At 37.9% G+C, this 16,412-nt stretch overlaps 1 protein-coding gene across 3 annotated transcripts in view; it reads left to right on the top strand.

Annotated features, from left to right (window-relative positions):
- Positions 1–16,412, top strand: part of POU2F1 (POU class 2 homeobox 1) — a 201,115-nt gene that overhangs the window by 67,663 nt on the left and 117,040 nt on the right. The window contains exon 1 of one of the 3 annotated variants that reach the window (XM_073011818.1): positions 14,967–16,370. The exons of the other annotated variants lie outside the window; for them this stretch is intronic. The gene's annotated coding sequence lies outside the window, so the exon portion shown is untranslated. Of the gene's footprint in view, positions 1–14,966; positions 16,371–16,412 lie in introns of those variants that run through there. 3 annotated transcript variants of the gene reach the window in all.

Here is a 16,412-nt window from a genome sequence, read left to right as displayed (position 1 = left end):
CAGTACAAGCTTCTCAGATTCCTCCAGATTATTTTCCAATATTAGCCTGTAACCCAAAATGACAGAACCTAGGAAAAAAACGTCAGTAAGTTGCAGCAAAACAACCAACAAAGGAAAAAAAAAAGTCATTGAAATTTAGAAACTTAATGGACAAGTTCAGCAATAGATGTGTTTTGAAGAATGGTTTAGAAAATTAACATATGTAGTACTCGTTTGTTTTCTCTGAGTCTCTTTTCTCTGAGATGAAAAATGCAAAAGAGAAGTTCAAAGATATGGAAAATAGAATGAGATTCAAAATGAATCTAATTGGAGTTACAGAAAGAATAGGGATAGTTCTCAGCTGCTATCAGTTTAAATACATACTGGCTGAGATTTGATACAAGGCATGAATTGTCAGCTTTAGGAAGCACAATGAAACTCCAAGGGAGATAGGCAAAAATTCTGCACCTAGGCACATTATCGTGAAATTGCAGAAAATCAAATATAAAGAGAATATCTTAATAGAGAGTAGAAAAAAATAGATGATTGGTCATAAAAGAGCCACATTTAACTACTCAGTAGCGATGATGGAAGCCTAAAGACAATCAAATTATAAAATACTGAGTAAAGATAACTGCCAACCTTAAATTTTTACCCAGTTGAACTTTAAGAGTAAAGATGAAATGACTTTTTTGGACAAATAAAAACTGAGTTGGCTACCAGCATACAATCTTTTAAAAGATGTACTTAAGAGAGAAGGAAATTGAACTCAGAAGGAAAGACTGAAATGCAAGAGGGAATAATGAGCAGATATATTGGTAGCACGTGGGTAAATCTAAGTAAACTACACTTATTTTATGACCTTGGTACGTAGTAAATGCTTGGCTAACAGACATATGATTCACCAGTTTTCCTGAAATAACGTGTTTTCTTATTCCATTATGACAGACAGTGGAATTGACTTCATATTCAGAAATTAAGAGAAGCTGGAATCTCAACAGGATTCCTAACATGGTTAGTCTTATTTTTCAAAGTTAACAGATTCAATGTCCTTAGGAGCTGATTTGGAGTGGCTAGGTTTCTTAAAAATTTATGTTGGCCAGGTGTGTGAGCTCAGGAGTTCGAGTCTAGCCCAGGCAAGATAATGAGGCCCCATCTCTACAAAAAAAATTAAAAATTAGCCAGGCGCTGTGGCCTGTGCCTGTAGTTCCAGCTACTCAGGAGGCTGAGGCAAGAAGAGTGCTTGTGCCCAGGAGTTTGAGGTTACAGTGAATTGTTATCAGACCACTGCAGTCCAGCCTGGGCGACAGAATGGGGGACCCTGTCTAAACAACAGAACAACAAAAAAACAAAGATTTATGTCTACTTGTAGGCTGCTGAGCAAATTTTAATTTAGATATTAACTAACCTTTCCCCCTCCTTACCAAGATCCTAATTGTTTTTGGTTTGATTTATAGTTTGGATCTAGAATTTCCATTAAGAATGTTCTCAGATTTCACATTCATTAAATAGAAGACAGTTCTAAATTTATTATTTGAGAACCTGTGCTAATCTTGGGGGAATCATTATAACAATAAGTAAAATAGAACTCAGTGCTCTTTAAATGGCCAAGAACATCAGAAACCAGAAGCTGTTCTTGGTCACTTATGGCCCTGACTTATAAAAAGAAGTATTTGCTAGACCATGTTTTTATTTTTATTTTTTAAACTATTGAATTTCAGGTAGTCTATGAGGGGAGTGTACTTGTAGTAGCATTTTGCTAGATGAGCTGCCAAATCAATAAATGAGTGGTCTGAGCACATATTTCTTTTTTTGAAAGAGTTTCTTTAAAGTTTTGTTATGGACTTTAATATTCCTGATGTAATATTTATTGACTTTCTAGGCATCATTAATTCATTCAACAAATGTTTCTGAGTCCCTGTCAGATTCTACCACACACTAAGGTTGCTGTACTGAACATGACTAAAAAGATGCCTGTGCTCAGCAAGCTTATCTTCTAGTGGGGATTAAGCAGAAACCAGACAGGTGAACAAGGTTTAAATGTAGGAGAAGTACATACAGAAAATAAAATCAGGTGATGTGATAGTGACTTGGAAGGGTCTCTCCGAGGAGGTGACATTCAGACAAAGACAAAGACCTGGGCAGAAGCATCTTCAGTGGAAGGAACAGAAATTCCAAAGGCTGTAAGGTGCTTGTGAGGGAGCTTGGTGTACATTTACATGGTGCTGTAAGTGCTGAGAGGGTATATTAATGTGATGGTTTAATGTGACTAACATATTTTGTGGAAATTAATTTTGATTTTATGATCAATCACACCAGATTGCTATAACTTAACATTTCTATCTCAGGTGTTAGGAGTTACACTAATTTTTACTCTGTTCTATATTGACCAGTGGAACTCAAACCCATTTTAAAACATTTGGTCTGAGATGTTCATTTATTTGCTGGCTTGTGGTCTGTTCTTTTAGACAGTTTTTGTGACCCCACTGTAATGTAAAAACATTAAAATATTTATTAAATTAGTTGAATTATAAATACACATTTTTACATAAGGAGACAAAATATAATGAAAAATAATTATAGTAACTTGGAAGAGACTTTATAGGCAGTATCCAAAACTTCAAATTATATTATACAGTTTAAGCACTTAGTTCATTTTCTTTAGAATAAACCTTATTCCACAAATATGTAATTATTTACAGGATTCCTACGTAATTATTTACAGGATTCCTACATAAATAAGAAACTACTAAGATTACATGAAGGCTGGGTGCAGTGGTTCATGCCTGTAATCCCAGCACTTTGGCAGGCAGAGGCGGGTGGATCACTTGAGCTCTGGAGTTTGAGACCAGCCAGGGCAACATGGCAAAACCCTGTCTCTACAAAAAAATACAAAAATTAGCCCAGTGTGGTGGTGGTGGTGGTGGTGGTGGTGGTGGTGGTGGTGTGTGCCTATAGTCCCATGTACTCGGGAGGCTGAGGTGGGAGGATTGATTGAACCCAGGAGTTTGAGCCTGCAGTGAGCAGTGGTCATGCCACTGCACTTCAGCCTGGGTGACAGAGCAAGGCCCTGTCTCAAAAAAAAGTGCAACATGAAAACCACATGTTCTCTTTTGTGTCGAGATATGCATATGATTATACCCTTTTATCAAAATTTAGTAAAAGCATTTCTTAGCTTTTGCTCAAATTACAGATTTTATATGTCTGTCCTAACTTGTCATCCATCCAACTGAAGCGTCTCAAGGTCAGTCAGAATCATGTCTGTTTCATCTTTCTGACCCCATGGAGCAGAGTACAGTGTGCCCTATGCATAGTAATCTCTCAGAATTATTTGTCGAGTGAATGAATGTGTGAACATTTTATGAAATTGTCTTTGAGAGTAGTTACTCACAATCAGTATACTTTAAAAGATTGGCAAAACATTGATGACTTTTTAAAAAGTCATTTTGGCCAGGAGCAGGGGTCCACGCCTGTAATCCCAACACTGGGAAGCAAAGGCGGGAGGATCACTTGAGGCCAAGAGTTCAAAACCAGGCTCGTGAACATAGCCAGACCTCATCGCTACAAAAGAAAAATTTTAAAACCAGCCGGATGTGGTTGGCATGTGCCTGTAATTCTAGCTACTGGGGAGACTGAGGCAAGAGGATTGCTTGAGCCCAGGAGTGCAAGGCTGCAGTGAGTTACAGTTGCACCACTGCGCCCAGCCTGGGTGAAAGAGTTGAGAACCTGTCAGGGAAACAAAAAAATCATTTTATAAAATTGTTGGAAAATAAGCATTTCTGAAGGAGAGGGGCCAGTGTGAAGAACACTCACCTGACTAAGAATCAGAAAATGGGTCTGAGTTTCAGCTTTGCTATTCATTCAGTGTCCTTAAATAAATCATGCAACCTTGCACATCATTTCCTTATTTATACAATGAAAGCATTGGATTGATCATTGCTAACATTTCTCTCTACTCTAAAACTCTGTGATTTTTATCCTCTGCTATTTGCAAGAACCAGAAGAGATAAAGGTTGCCTTTTATGTTAGATTTGATTCCAAATCTAATGATACAGGACAGCGGTGCTTAAGCTATTTTCGTGAAGTGATAAGGAAAAACCCTGGGAAAGGTTCAGTGGTGGTTTGCACAGCTGATTATTTGTTATGATTAATTGTTCCACTTTTATTTTCTTTTGTGGCCTGTAACCTAATTTTTCTCTTAGTATTGGGATTATTTTAATACAAACAAGTGATCTATTTGTAAGAAGGATCCAGATATATAGTAAAATGTCTGGATGCTGATGTTCTCTAAGTTAATGGAGATTCTAGGGAATAGTCTATAATAAAGGAAAAACACATTTTTTTAAGGTTTTAATTTTTCAGAGTAGGAGGAGGTGCTAGGTGCTTTTCTCACATTAAGTATAACATTTGCTTTTATAGTATGTTAGCATATTGTTGAAGTTTTTCCAATATGAAAATAGATTATCTATTTACCAGCGTATTAAAGCTTAGCAAAGAGAATTTTAATAGCCTCCTTTAGCCTCCTAAACAGTCTGAGGCAGGGAAAGATTATTTGAGTAACAACACTGTAGGTGCTCTTTTCTCCCTAGTAGCAAAATGAATTCTGGCTACCCTGTACTGTAGGAGTGCTGCTGGCTTGAGGCTCCTGAGATCTGGCATGGCTGTTGTGCTGTCTTGACTTGTTTTCTTTCAAATTCATGTTAGAAAAATGTGCGTGTGTGAGAGAGTGTGTGTGTGTATACACAAATATTTATATTACCTTGTCTCAGTGCTTTGAGACTGGGCGAGGCGGGGGAAGAGCTGTTGAGTCTTCTAATAAAGTTGATAATGCTTTTTTGACTTGGTTTTCTGTTACCATTTTTTTGGTCTCTATTATGACATCTGTTATATAAGTAAGGAGGAGAAATGACAGAAATGCTGGTATACAAATTCAAGATAGGATCTTGGTTTGATTTAGCTAAAATTTACCTTACTTATTGATGCAATTTTTAATAATAGAAAACCATTTATTGTTGCTTGGAATTTTTATCTGCACTTCCCATTTTGAATATTGTTGTTGTTGAACACCAGGTTTACTCTGCAGAGCACCAAGCAAACCTTTAGAAATTTCCGCCATCATTAAACCCTGAACAGACTGATAAGCAGCAAGATTGAATCAGTTTAAAAAAAAAAAAAAACAGCAACAACAAAACTTGCCAACAAAAAAAGTCCAGGACCAGATGGATTCACAGCTGAATTCTACCAAACAGTAAAGAAGAATTGGTACCAATTCCAAAAGATTGAGAAAGAGGGAATCCTCCCTAAATCATTCTATGAAGCCAGTATCACTCTGATACCAAAACCAGGAAAGGACGTTAGACAAAAAACTCAAGTAATAAATAAATAAATAAATAAATAAATAAATAAATAAAAATGTAAAAGAAAACTACAGACCAGTATCCCTGATGAACATAGATTCAGAAAACCTCAAGAAAACACCAGCTAACTGAATCCAACGGGACCTAAAAAAGACAATCCACCATGATCAAGTAGGTCTCATCCCAGAGATCCAGGGATGATTTAACATACACAAGTCAATAAATGTGATACATCACATAAACAGAATTAAAAACAAAAACCATATGACCATCTCAGTAGACAAAGAAAAAGCATTTGATAAAATCCAGCATCGCTTTATGATAAAAACCCTCAACAAACTAGGTGTAGAAGGGACTTTTACCTTAAATTAGTAAAACCATATCTGACAAACCCATAGCCAACATCATACTGAATGGGAAAAAGTTGAAAACATTCCCCCTGAGAACTGGAACAAGACAGCAATGCCCACTTTTACCCCTTCTCTTTAACATAGTCCTGGAAGTCCTAGCCAGAGCAGTGAGACAAGAGAAAGAAAGAAACAGCATCCAAATTGGAAAAGAGGAAGTAGACTGTCGTGATTATATGCCTAGAAAACCCTGAAGACTCTTAGATTCGCGAAACAAATTCAGTAAAGTCTCAGGTTACAAAATCAATGTTTACAAATCTGTAGCACTGCTGTACACCAATGACCAAGCCAAGAATCAAATGAAGAACTCAATCCCCTTTACAACAGTTGCAATAAAATATAAAATACCTAAGAATATACTTACTCAAAGGAGGTGAAAGATCTCTATAAGGAGAACTACAAAACACTGTTGAAAGAAGTCACGGATGACACAGACAAATAGAAACACAACCCATGCTCATGGATTGGAAGAATCAATATTGTGCCAGTCTACAGATTCAATTCAGTCCCTATCAAACTACCAACATCATTTTTTTACAGAATTAGAAAAAAATCCTAAAATTCATATGGAACCAAAAAAGAGCTCAGATAGTCAAAGGTAGTTGTAAGCAAAAAGAACAAATCTGGAGGCATCACATTACTGGATTTCCAGTTATACTACAAGGCTGTAGTTACCAAAGCAACATGGTACTGGTATAGAAGTTGGCATGTAGACAATGGAACAGGACAGAGAACTCAGAAATAAAGCCAAATATTTACAACCAACCTGATCTTCAATAAAGCATACAAAAAAGTAACTTAGGAAAGGATACCCTATTTAATAAATGGTGCTGGGAAAACTGGCTAGCCACATGAAGAAGTATGAAACTGGATTCCTCTCTCTCACCTTATACAAAAGTCAACTCAAGATGGATCAAAGACTTAAATCTAAGACCCAAAACTAGAAATAGAAGATAACCTTGGAAAACCTCTTCTGACATTGGCCTAGGCAAAGAATTCATTACTACAGTGGCTTACGCCTGTAATCCCAGCACTTTGGGAGGCCGAGGTGGGTGGATCACAAGGTCAGGAGATCAAGACCATCCTGGCTAACACGGTGAAACCCTGTCTCTACTAAAAGTACAAAAAAAAAAAAAAATTAGCCAGGCGTGGTGGCAGGTGCCTGTAGTCCCAGCTACTCGGGAGGCTGAGGCAGGAGGATGGCGTGAACCCAGGAGGCAGAGCTTGCAGTGAGCTGACATCATGCCACTGCACTCCAGCCTGGGAGACAGAGTGAGACTCTGTCTCAAAAAAAAAAAAAAAAAAAAAAAAAAAAAAAAAAAAAAAAAAGAATTCATGACTAAAACCCCAGAGGCAAATGCAACAAAAAACGTAAATAAATGGGACCTGATGGAATCAAAAAGCTTCTGCACAGCAAAAAAAAATAATCATCCGAGCACACAGACAGCCCACCAAATGGGAGAAAATATGTGCAAACTATACATCTGACAAAGGACTAGTATCCACAATCTATAAGGAACTCAAACAAATAAGTAGGAAAAAAACACAAACAATTCCATCAAAAAGTGAGCAAATGACAGGAGTAGACATTTTGCAAAAGAAGATATACAAGTGGTCGACAAACATGAAGAAGTGCTTGGAATCATAAGTCATCAGGGAAATGCAAATTAAAACCACAATGAGATACCACTTTATTACTATAAGAATGACCAGATCTGGTGAAAGGGGAATGCTTATACACTGCTGGTGGTAATGTAAATTAGTACAAGCTCTATGAAAAATAGTGTGGAGACTCCTTAAAGAACTAACAGTAGAAGGCTGTGCAAGGTGGCTCACACCTGTAATCCTAGCACTTTGGGAGGCTGACGCAGGCAGATCACTTGAGGTCAGGAGTTTGAGACCAGCCTTGCCAACGTGATGAAACCCCATCTCTACTAAAAATACAAAAATTAGCCGGGTGTGGTAGAGGGTGCCTAATCCCAGCTACTCGGGAGGCTGAGACCTTGAACCTGGGAGGTGGAGGTTGCAGTGAGCCTAGATCACACCACTGCACTCCAGCCTGGGTGACAGAGCAAGACTCCATCTCAAAAAAAAAAAAAAAAAAAAACAAAAACTAACAGTAGAAATACTATTCTGTCCAACACTCCCCCTACAGGGTATCTACCCAAAGGAAAAGAAATCACTATATGAAAAAGACACTTATACACATGTATGTTTATTGCAGCCCAATTCACAGTTGTAGAGGTATGGAACCAATCTGACTGCCCATTGACTAATGTGTGGATAAAGAAAATGTGATATGTATTCACCGTGGAATACTACTCAGCCATACAAAGGAACAAAATAATGTCTTTTGCAGCAACTTGGTTGGAACTGGAGGCCATTATTCTAAGTGAAGTAACTCAGGAATGGAAAACTAAATACCATATGTTCTCACTTATAAGTGGGAGCTAAGCTATGAGTATGCAAGTGTATACAGTGATATAATAGACATTGGAGACACAGAAGTGGCAAGAGAGTGCCGGATGAGAAACTACGTAATGATTACAACATGCACTATTCAGATGACAGGTGCATTAAAATCTCAGAATTCACCACTATATAATTCATCCATGTAACCAAAAACCACTTTAGCCCCCAAAGCTACTGAAAATTTAAGAGAAATTTTAGCGTTATTTTTGTGGAGCCATGAACATGATTCCGAGGCTAAATTGTAATAAAAGATTTATCTTAATGTCCTACTAAATTGGTTGCTTGGTGTTATAACCAGTGTAAAGTGAATGGGCCATAGAAGGCACTCTTCTATACCAGGGAGAATAGGGAACCTCTTAAGGTTCGTTGCAGATTTTTTGTTGTAATTGCAGGATGAGTGACTTTGAACATGAAAAGAAGTAAGAGTCTATGAATAGATGTGTTATGGAACTGCTGTTTTTAATTCAGAAAGGGAGGGTGTATAGTAACTGCTATATATTTAAAAATCTTTAAAATTTTTATTTTGTCTAAAAAGCATTACAAGTAGAAAACTTTGTTTTTTTAGTTTCTGTACAGTTAAGTCGTGGGTTGGACAAAGAATTTACCCTACTGACGGAAATAGATTATTGGTGGAGACTCAGAGTAGTAAGGGCAACATTTTGGGGTTCATCCATTGATCCTTTTGCATTCAGGTAAAATGAGAGCTAAACTCAGGCCAAATGGAGAGATGGTCAGAATGAATCCAGTTTTATGTTACTTGTAAGCAGCCTGAGCTTTGTATTTGAAAAATCTTCATTCATATTTGTCTATTTCATCTTCATCACAGAACTTAGAACTTTCTCATATTGTAACACGTCTGTATATTTAATATCAATATTGTAATCCTGCCAAAGTGGTTCTTACTTGTTTTTAATCTTCATCATTTTCTTTGTTGGACCTATTTTTAGGACTCTGGTTCATCTTAGCTCTTTGTTATCTGAAGCAGAAAAACTTCTTTTGAGTGGTTCTTTGTAATAAAATAATAAAAACTGATCGCACAGCATTACACTCCATTATTTACACAGATTTGGGTAATAAAGGAAAAATGTTTGGTCAGATTCTGGGGACCTAACCAAATATATTAGGAAAGTAAAGAATTCAGCTAAAATTATTTTAATAAAAATAAATTTACAAAAACTTGGTGTCCATTAAAAAGATTGAAACAAGAAATAGAAATGTATATGGTAAATATTAATGTTTAGTGTGAAACTACAAGTCCTTTTTCCTGTATTCATATATATATATCCATAGGTATATGTAAAAGTGGGATCATGCCTGTAACCATCCAGCATATTTCCAATTATATGCAAAGCACTGTAGTGTGAAATACGGGAACTGTTTGCACTTTAAAAACTTGTATCATGAAGGCTGATTTTTAAAAGTATAGGCTGGAAGTGGTGCAAATATGCTATATATGTTTATATGCTGTATGTGAAGACTGCTTTTTTAAAAATTATAGGCTAGAAATGGTGGTGCAAATATACTTATATAACTAAGATAACTAAGTTGATGTGCAAGACAGGAAACAATGGTTGAAATTAAAAACCGTAATTTAATGTTGATTTTGCACTAATAACCAGATCAAATTTTGGAAATTCCAACTTGTTCATAGTGTGCATATGCAACAGGAGTTTTGCAGAGTTTTGGCAGAGTATGTGGCAGCTACGTCTTCGCAGAATACTAAAATAATCCTTAGTAAACTCTGGTAACTCTAATTTTAACTTATGAACACCAAATTAATAACTCTTAATAATTTAATGTATTTGTTATTGGTAGTTTGCTTCCAGCTTCAGGCAATTGGAACTGGCTGAAATACAAAGGAGTTTGTGTGGCTAATGTGATTGAGAAACCAGAAGCTTCAAGGACAATAGGACAGGACTGTGTTTGGACTCCGATCTTCTGTGTTTTGCTTTACCCTCAAGGTTGCAAAATAACTGCCAGCAGCAGCCAGGAAAGTATGCTTCCTTGTTAATAATGTCTAGAGAAAAGAGTAGTCTCAGTATTCTCTATTAAAAGTAAGACTGTATCAGAAAGGTTCAGGAGCTCTGTCCTTGATTTCACTAGCCAGAATTGAGTAAAAATTTGAAATACAGTTCACTTCTGAGCAAGCCATTAGCTGGGGGGATGGGATTAATTATTCAGGGCTTTTCCTTGTCTTTGCTGTTATTCAGCTAGAGAGAGTTGGAATGGCAACTACCATGTGCTACTACTATGTAAGCCCTTAGTCAAATATCCCAACCAACAGAAGCAACAATTTTGAATCGGCTGTATCCCACTAGTGGCAGGAAGAAAATACTTTGGCAATCACTGGTGTAATGAGAAGTGGACTGAGGATGGATCCTAAGGAACACTAATGTTTAACCAGTAGAGCAAGAGGCCAGACATGGTGGCTCACGCCTGTAATCCCAACACTTTGGGAGGCCGAGGTGGGTGGATCACTTGAGGTCAGGAGTTCGAGACCAGCCTGACCAATGTGGTGAAACCCCGTCTCTACTAAAAAAAATACCAAATTATCTGGGCGTGGTGGCACAAGCCTGGAATCCCAACTACTTAGGAGGCTGAGGCAGGAGAATTGCTTGAACCTGGGAGGCGGAGGTTGCAATGAGCTGAGATTGCACCATTGCACTCCAGCCTGGGCAACAAGAACGAAACTCCATCTCAAAAAAAAACCAACAACAACAAAAACACAAATAGAGCAAGAACGAGGAACCTGTGAATCAATTTCCTGTTTTATTCCATATTGCTCCTTTGATATGGAATAAGACAATAATGATGAATCCAGGATTTTTTTTCTTTTGCACTTCTTTTTCCAAAAGACTAGTGTAAATGCTGGAAACACATTAAAGTTAGAAATAGAGACTTGAATTTATTCTTTAACCAGAAATGTTCCTTGAACATTTAAGTAAAAATGTATCTATGATACAAGCATTTTCTAATTTAAAATAATAGCAAGCAGAAGAAAACAAGTTAAATGTAAATTTTTTTCTGTTTCCTGCCCTGTATGTAAAGTCAAGAATCTGACCTTTGAGTAAATTTCATCATATTTCTTATCGTAAAATAGATTACAAAATAAATCCTGGGAATAAGTAAACAAACACTTCCCTTTGAATTTCCTGGGGTGGTTTGTATTTTGTTTTTTTAAATTGTGGCTGGTCTTGAGATTCATTCAAAATATAACTTTAAAAGTCCATGTTTTGGGGGCGTAATACTGATGGCATTTAGTAATTTATTTTTAATTATCAGCATCAAAAAACTACCAAATTTGCTTGAATTCATCAATTTTAATAGCATATGGCATATTCGATTTACCCAGTGGCTTTTCTTCATTAAATCTGTGTGTCTGTAGTCACTTTAATGTCACTAGCTTAGCAGTTTCTTTGAAGTGCTGCCCATTAGAATTATGGAAAGAAGGCCGGATGCGGTGGCTCATGCCTGTAATCCCAGCACTTTGGGAAGCTGAGGTGGGCAGATCACCTGAGGTCGGGAGTTTGAGACTGGCCTGACCTACATGGAGAAACCCTGTCTCTACTAAAAAAACAAAATTAGCCAGGTGTGGTGGCGGGTGCTTGTAATCCCAGCTTCTCGGGAGGCTGAGGCAGGAGAATCACTTGAACCCGGGAGGCGGAGGTTGCGGTGAGCCAAGATCCTGCCATTGCACTCCAGCCTGGGCAACAAGAGCAAAACGCCATCTCAAAAAAAAAAAAAAAAATTATGGAAAGACAAGAAATATGGAAGGAGTTGTGATTGGATATACTGAGGTTAAAGGATAAAATGAAAGGTGTATCTTGTAGTATATGAAGGCAGTATGGTTAGATACTAAGGAAGAACTGCATCCTTGTATTTTTTTTAAAAAAACTTACAAGTAGTAAGTGTTGTTAAGATTTATGACTCAACCTTCATACTCGTCTTTACGTATTTAATATGTTGAAAAAAAATATTCTCTTAAAAGGAATAAATGATTAGGTTTGCTGCCCTGTGTGAGAAGACATCAGTGATTGGAGATTGACTGTGATTAGTAATACATTATGAATGGTAGTGGATTGAATGTTCTATGTGCACGGACCCTTGAGTGATTGTAAACAAACAGTTGATTTTCCCTTGGTGCTTTACATGTGTAGGAATGATAGACACACTGACCTACTGTTTATCTTTGCATATCTTTTAGACAGTGAGATATTAGCCAACAGACTCAATTCAGGAGACCAGAGGTTTTTTTTGCATTTTATTTTGCTACTGTTCCTCACCTAGTTCCTCACCTAGTTCCAAAGAGTGGGATAAAGCATTGCATTTTCTATTTCATATTTGTCTCCTCTGAAGTTTGACACTGTAAGTCAGTGGTTCAGAGTCTCCCTAAGGGTTTTGTTAAAACCCGGATTATTGGGCCCCCCTACCTCCAGAGGTACTGATTTAGTAGATGTGGGGTAGGGGCCAAAAAAGTGCATTTCTAATCAGTTTCCAGGTGATGCTGATGATACTTTTCTGGGTACTGCCCTTTAAGAATAGCTACTGTGCACTGTTCACAATAGCAAAGCCATGGTATCAACCAAGGTGCCCATTAATGATGAATAAAGAAAGTGTGGTACACAGATACTATGGAATACTACACAACCATAAAAAAGAACAAAACCATGTCCTTTGCAGCAACATGGATACAGCTGGCGGCTATTACCCTAAGTGAGTTATTGCAGAAACAGAAACCAAAATACCACATTTTCTCACTTGTAAGTGGGAGCTAAACATGGGGTAGGTACCACATGGATATAAAGATGGGAACAACAGACACTGGGGACTCCAAAAGGGTCAGGAGGAAGGGGAGCAAGGGTTAAAAAATTACAGATGAGGTACTGTATTCACTGTTTGGGTTATCAGTTCAATAGAAGCCAAAACCTCAGGATCACGCAATATATCAAGGTAGCAAACCTGCACATGTACCCTCTGAATCTAAAATAAATAAAAATTTACAAAAAGAATTGCCATTGTGAAAACTCTTATTTTTTATTTATTTTTATTTTTTTGAGATGGAATCTTGCTCTGTCGCCAGGCCAAAGTGCAGTGGTGTGATCTCAGCTCACTGCAACCTCCACCTCCCGAGTTCAAGCTACTCTCCTGCCTCGGCCTCCCAAGTAGCAGGGACTACAGGTGCACGCCACCATGCCCACCTAATTTTTGTATTTTTAGTGGAGACAAGGTTTCATCATGTTGGCCAGGATGGTCTCGACCTCGTGATCCGTCCACCTCGGCCTCCCAAAGTGCTGGGATTACAGGCATGAGCCACCCCGCCCAGCCCCTTATTTTTATTTTTTATTTTTTTGGAGGTGGAGTCTAGCTCTGTTGCCCAGGCTGGAGTGCAGTGGCATGATCTCGGCTCACTGCAACCTCCAACTCCCTGGTTCAGGCAGTTCTCCTACCTCAGCCTCCTGAGTAGCTGGGATTACAGGTGCATGCCACCACGCCCGGCTAATTATTGTATTTTAGTAGAGGCAGGGGGGGGTCACCATGTTGGCCAGGCTGGTCTCGAACTCCTGACCTCAGGTGGTCCGCCTGCCTTGGCCTCCCAAAGTGCTGAGATTACAGGTGTGACCTACCATGCCCGGCCATAAAATCTCTTAATTTTAATGAAACCAAGGAACTGTAATATTAAATTTATTTAAGGAAAAGATGCATAGTATTTACTACTGTTTAGATTAAACTTCATATTGGTTCTCTGTCTCTCTGGATGTTACTTATTACATTAGGTGACCCACAGGGAATATTGACTTAAAATTTTGTATTTCTTTAGTCAAAGAATGGTTATCACTTGGTGATTGGCATTTTGTAACTTTTCACAGACACATTAGTTATTGCTGTTGGGCTGAAAGCCACTTTTGTACTAGCAGAAAATACCTTGCTTTATTTTAACATTTCAAGCAAAGATAGAGTTTTAAAAAAATTGTTCTTAACTGAGATAACAATTATTATTTCACCAAATGAGTATTGAAACTTCTAAAACCAATCTGAAGCCAGTACAACCTCTTTGCTATTGCCAGCTGTGCTTGTTGCTATGGAAACTCAGTAGGGACTAGCAGGATTACTGTTGTGAGGACCACACCTGGTTTATTTGCATCCAGTTTAAGTTAGGGAACATTTCAAAAGAATAAAAGGTCTCAAGATGTGCCAGTGGACAGCAAGGAAGAGCTTGTTAGTTTGTAACCATCATATTGGAAGGGTGGGTAGGTTTTTCTTATTCCTTACAGTTCCTGGTTGGGAGGGTTTGGTGGACTTGTTAAAAATTTGTTCTGTGTATTCATTTCTCTCAATTTTTTGCTATTCCTTACGGTATTTTTTGGTTTTGTGTGCTTTTTGTTTTAGGTATTTCTTCTTGTAATTTAAATGTTTTTTTTTCATTCTCTTAAAGAACTTAAAGTATGGACAGATCAAAAATTTTTAAGAGGAAAGAATTTAATTTCATTTGTATTATGTAATAAAATGTCTTAATAAAGGATTTGACCACTGTTAGCTATGGTAGAATTTTATGTTGATCTCTGATTTTAAGTAGTATGAGCCACTATGCTCCCCTTCACTCACAAAAACAACTCCTTCCCCCCACCCCCACCCCCTACCCCAACCCCCCCCCCCCCCCGCCCGCCCCGGGACTGAGTCTTGCTCTGTCACCCAGGCAGACTGAAGGGCAGTGGCATGATCTCAGCTCTCTGCAAACTCCGCCTCCTGGGTTCAAGCGATTCTCCTGCCTCAGCCTCCTGAGTAGCTGGGATTACAGGCACATGCCACCACACCTAGCTAATTTTTTTTCTTTTTGTTTGAGACAGAGTCTCACTCTGTCACCAGATTGGAGTGCAGTGGCGGGATCTCTGCCCACTGTGCAGTCTCTGCTCTGACACCCTGCTTCAAGCGATTCTTCTGCCTTAGCCTCCTGAGTAGCTGGGATTACAGGCACTCACCACCACGCCTGGCCAATTTTTGTGTCTTTAGTAGAGACGGGGTTTCACCACGTTGGCTAGGATGGTCTCGATCTCCTGACCATGTGATCCGCCCGCCTTGGCCTCCCAAAGTGCTGGGATTACAGGCGTGAGCCACCATGCCTAGCCAACAACTCCTTTTTAAGAAGACACTTTGAACTGCATTTGATTTTGTTTGTACCATTGCATCTCAGCTGTTAGTTCAGATTCATGAAATAGGAACATCACTGAATGTATAGAAAAAAGTTATGTGGGCCAGTTATATGAGCACTGAATACGGATATACACAATTTACATAGTTTTCATTAATTAGTTATACTACTCAATCAGTTACACTGACTTATACCAGTTATAGTAATTATGTTAAATCAAAAATAGCCATGATAGTACAAGTATATGGTAAATAAGAGTCATAGTGTGTACCATTTCTTCTTTATTGATTTAGTTTGTTTGAATTCTGTCGATCAGGATTCTGAGGCCTCATGACAAAGAGGGAGATGGTCAATGAGTGATAGTGAATTTTCACACCTGTGTACACCAAGTATTGGTCTTTCTCATTTTCTAAATACAAAATATAATCTTATATCTTTTTTCAGAATACTTTACATCCATAGCAACCTGTATGGATCTATTGCTATCTATATCATCTATGTATATATATAAAGCCAATAGATACTTGTATTGTATATTAAGGGGAGGTTAATGTCAAATTTGGAGATCAGGTTTTTTTGTGTGTGTGTTAGTGAAATGCACCCTTAAAAAAAAACTGAGTAGACTGTTTTATCCAGCTTCATGAAAGAATAGCACCATACGACATATGTTCAAAGAACTTTCTGATTTATCTCCATGTTCCTTTAGTAAGGGCAGGTACTAGTTATTTCTGTTTTGCAGGTGAGGAAATAGGCACTAAAGGTGCCTGCCTAAGGCAGCTAATCTAAATGTGCCCCGATGGATAGTCCAGTGTCCCCCACTGTGTGTAATTGTTCTCTCTTTAAGTAAGTGTTAGGTTATTTTATACAGCTTACTCAGTTTTGCCTTTTTCTCTTTTTGTGTTCATAGACTGGAAAAGTAAGAAGAGCTTTCCTGCCTTTTTAATTACCAAACTACTCTCAGTTTTCAGTGAATCAGTTCAAAGAAAGAATGCAGTCTTTCTATACCTGGTAAATATTTTCTGCTAAATAAAGCTATTAATTTAGTAGCAT

This window comes from Chlorocebus sabaeus, chromosome 25 (assembly GCF_047675955.1).
Source record: "Chlorocebus sabaeus isolate Y175 chromosome 25, mChlSab1.0.hap1, whole genome shotgun sequence".
In the NCBI taxonomy this organism is placed as follows: Eukaryota; Metazoa; Chordata; class Mammalia; order Primates; family Cercopithecidae; genus Chlorocebus; species Chlorocebus sabaeus.
This window is presented reverse-complemented; position numbering and strand designations above follow the sequence as displayed.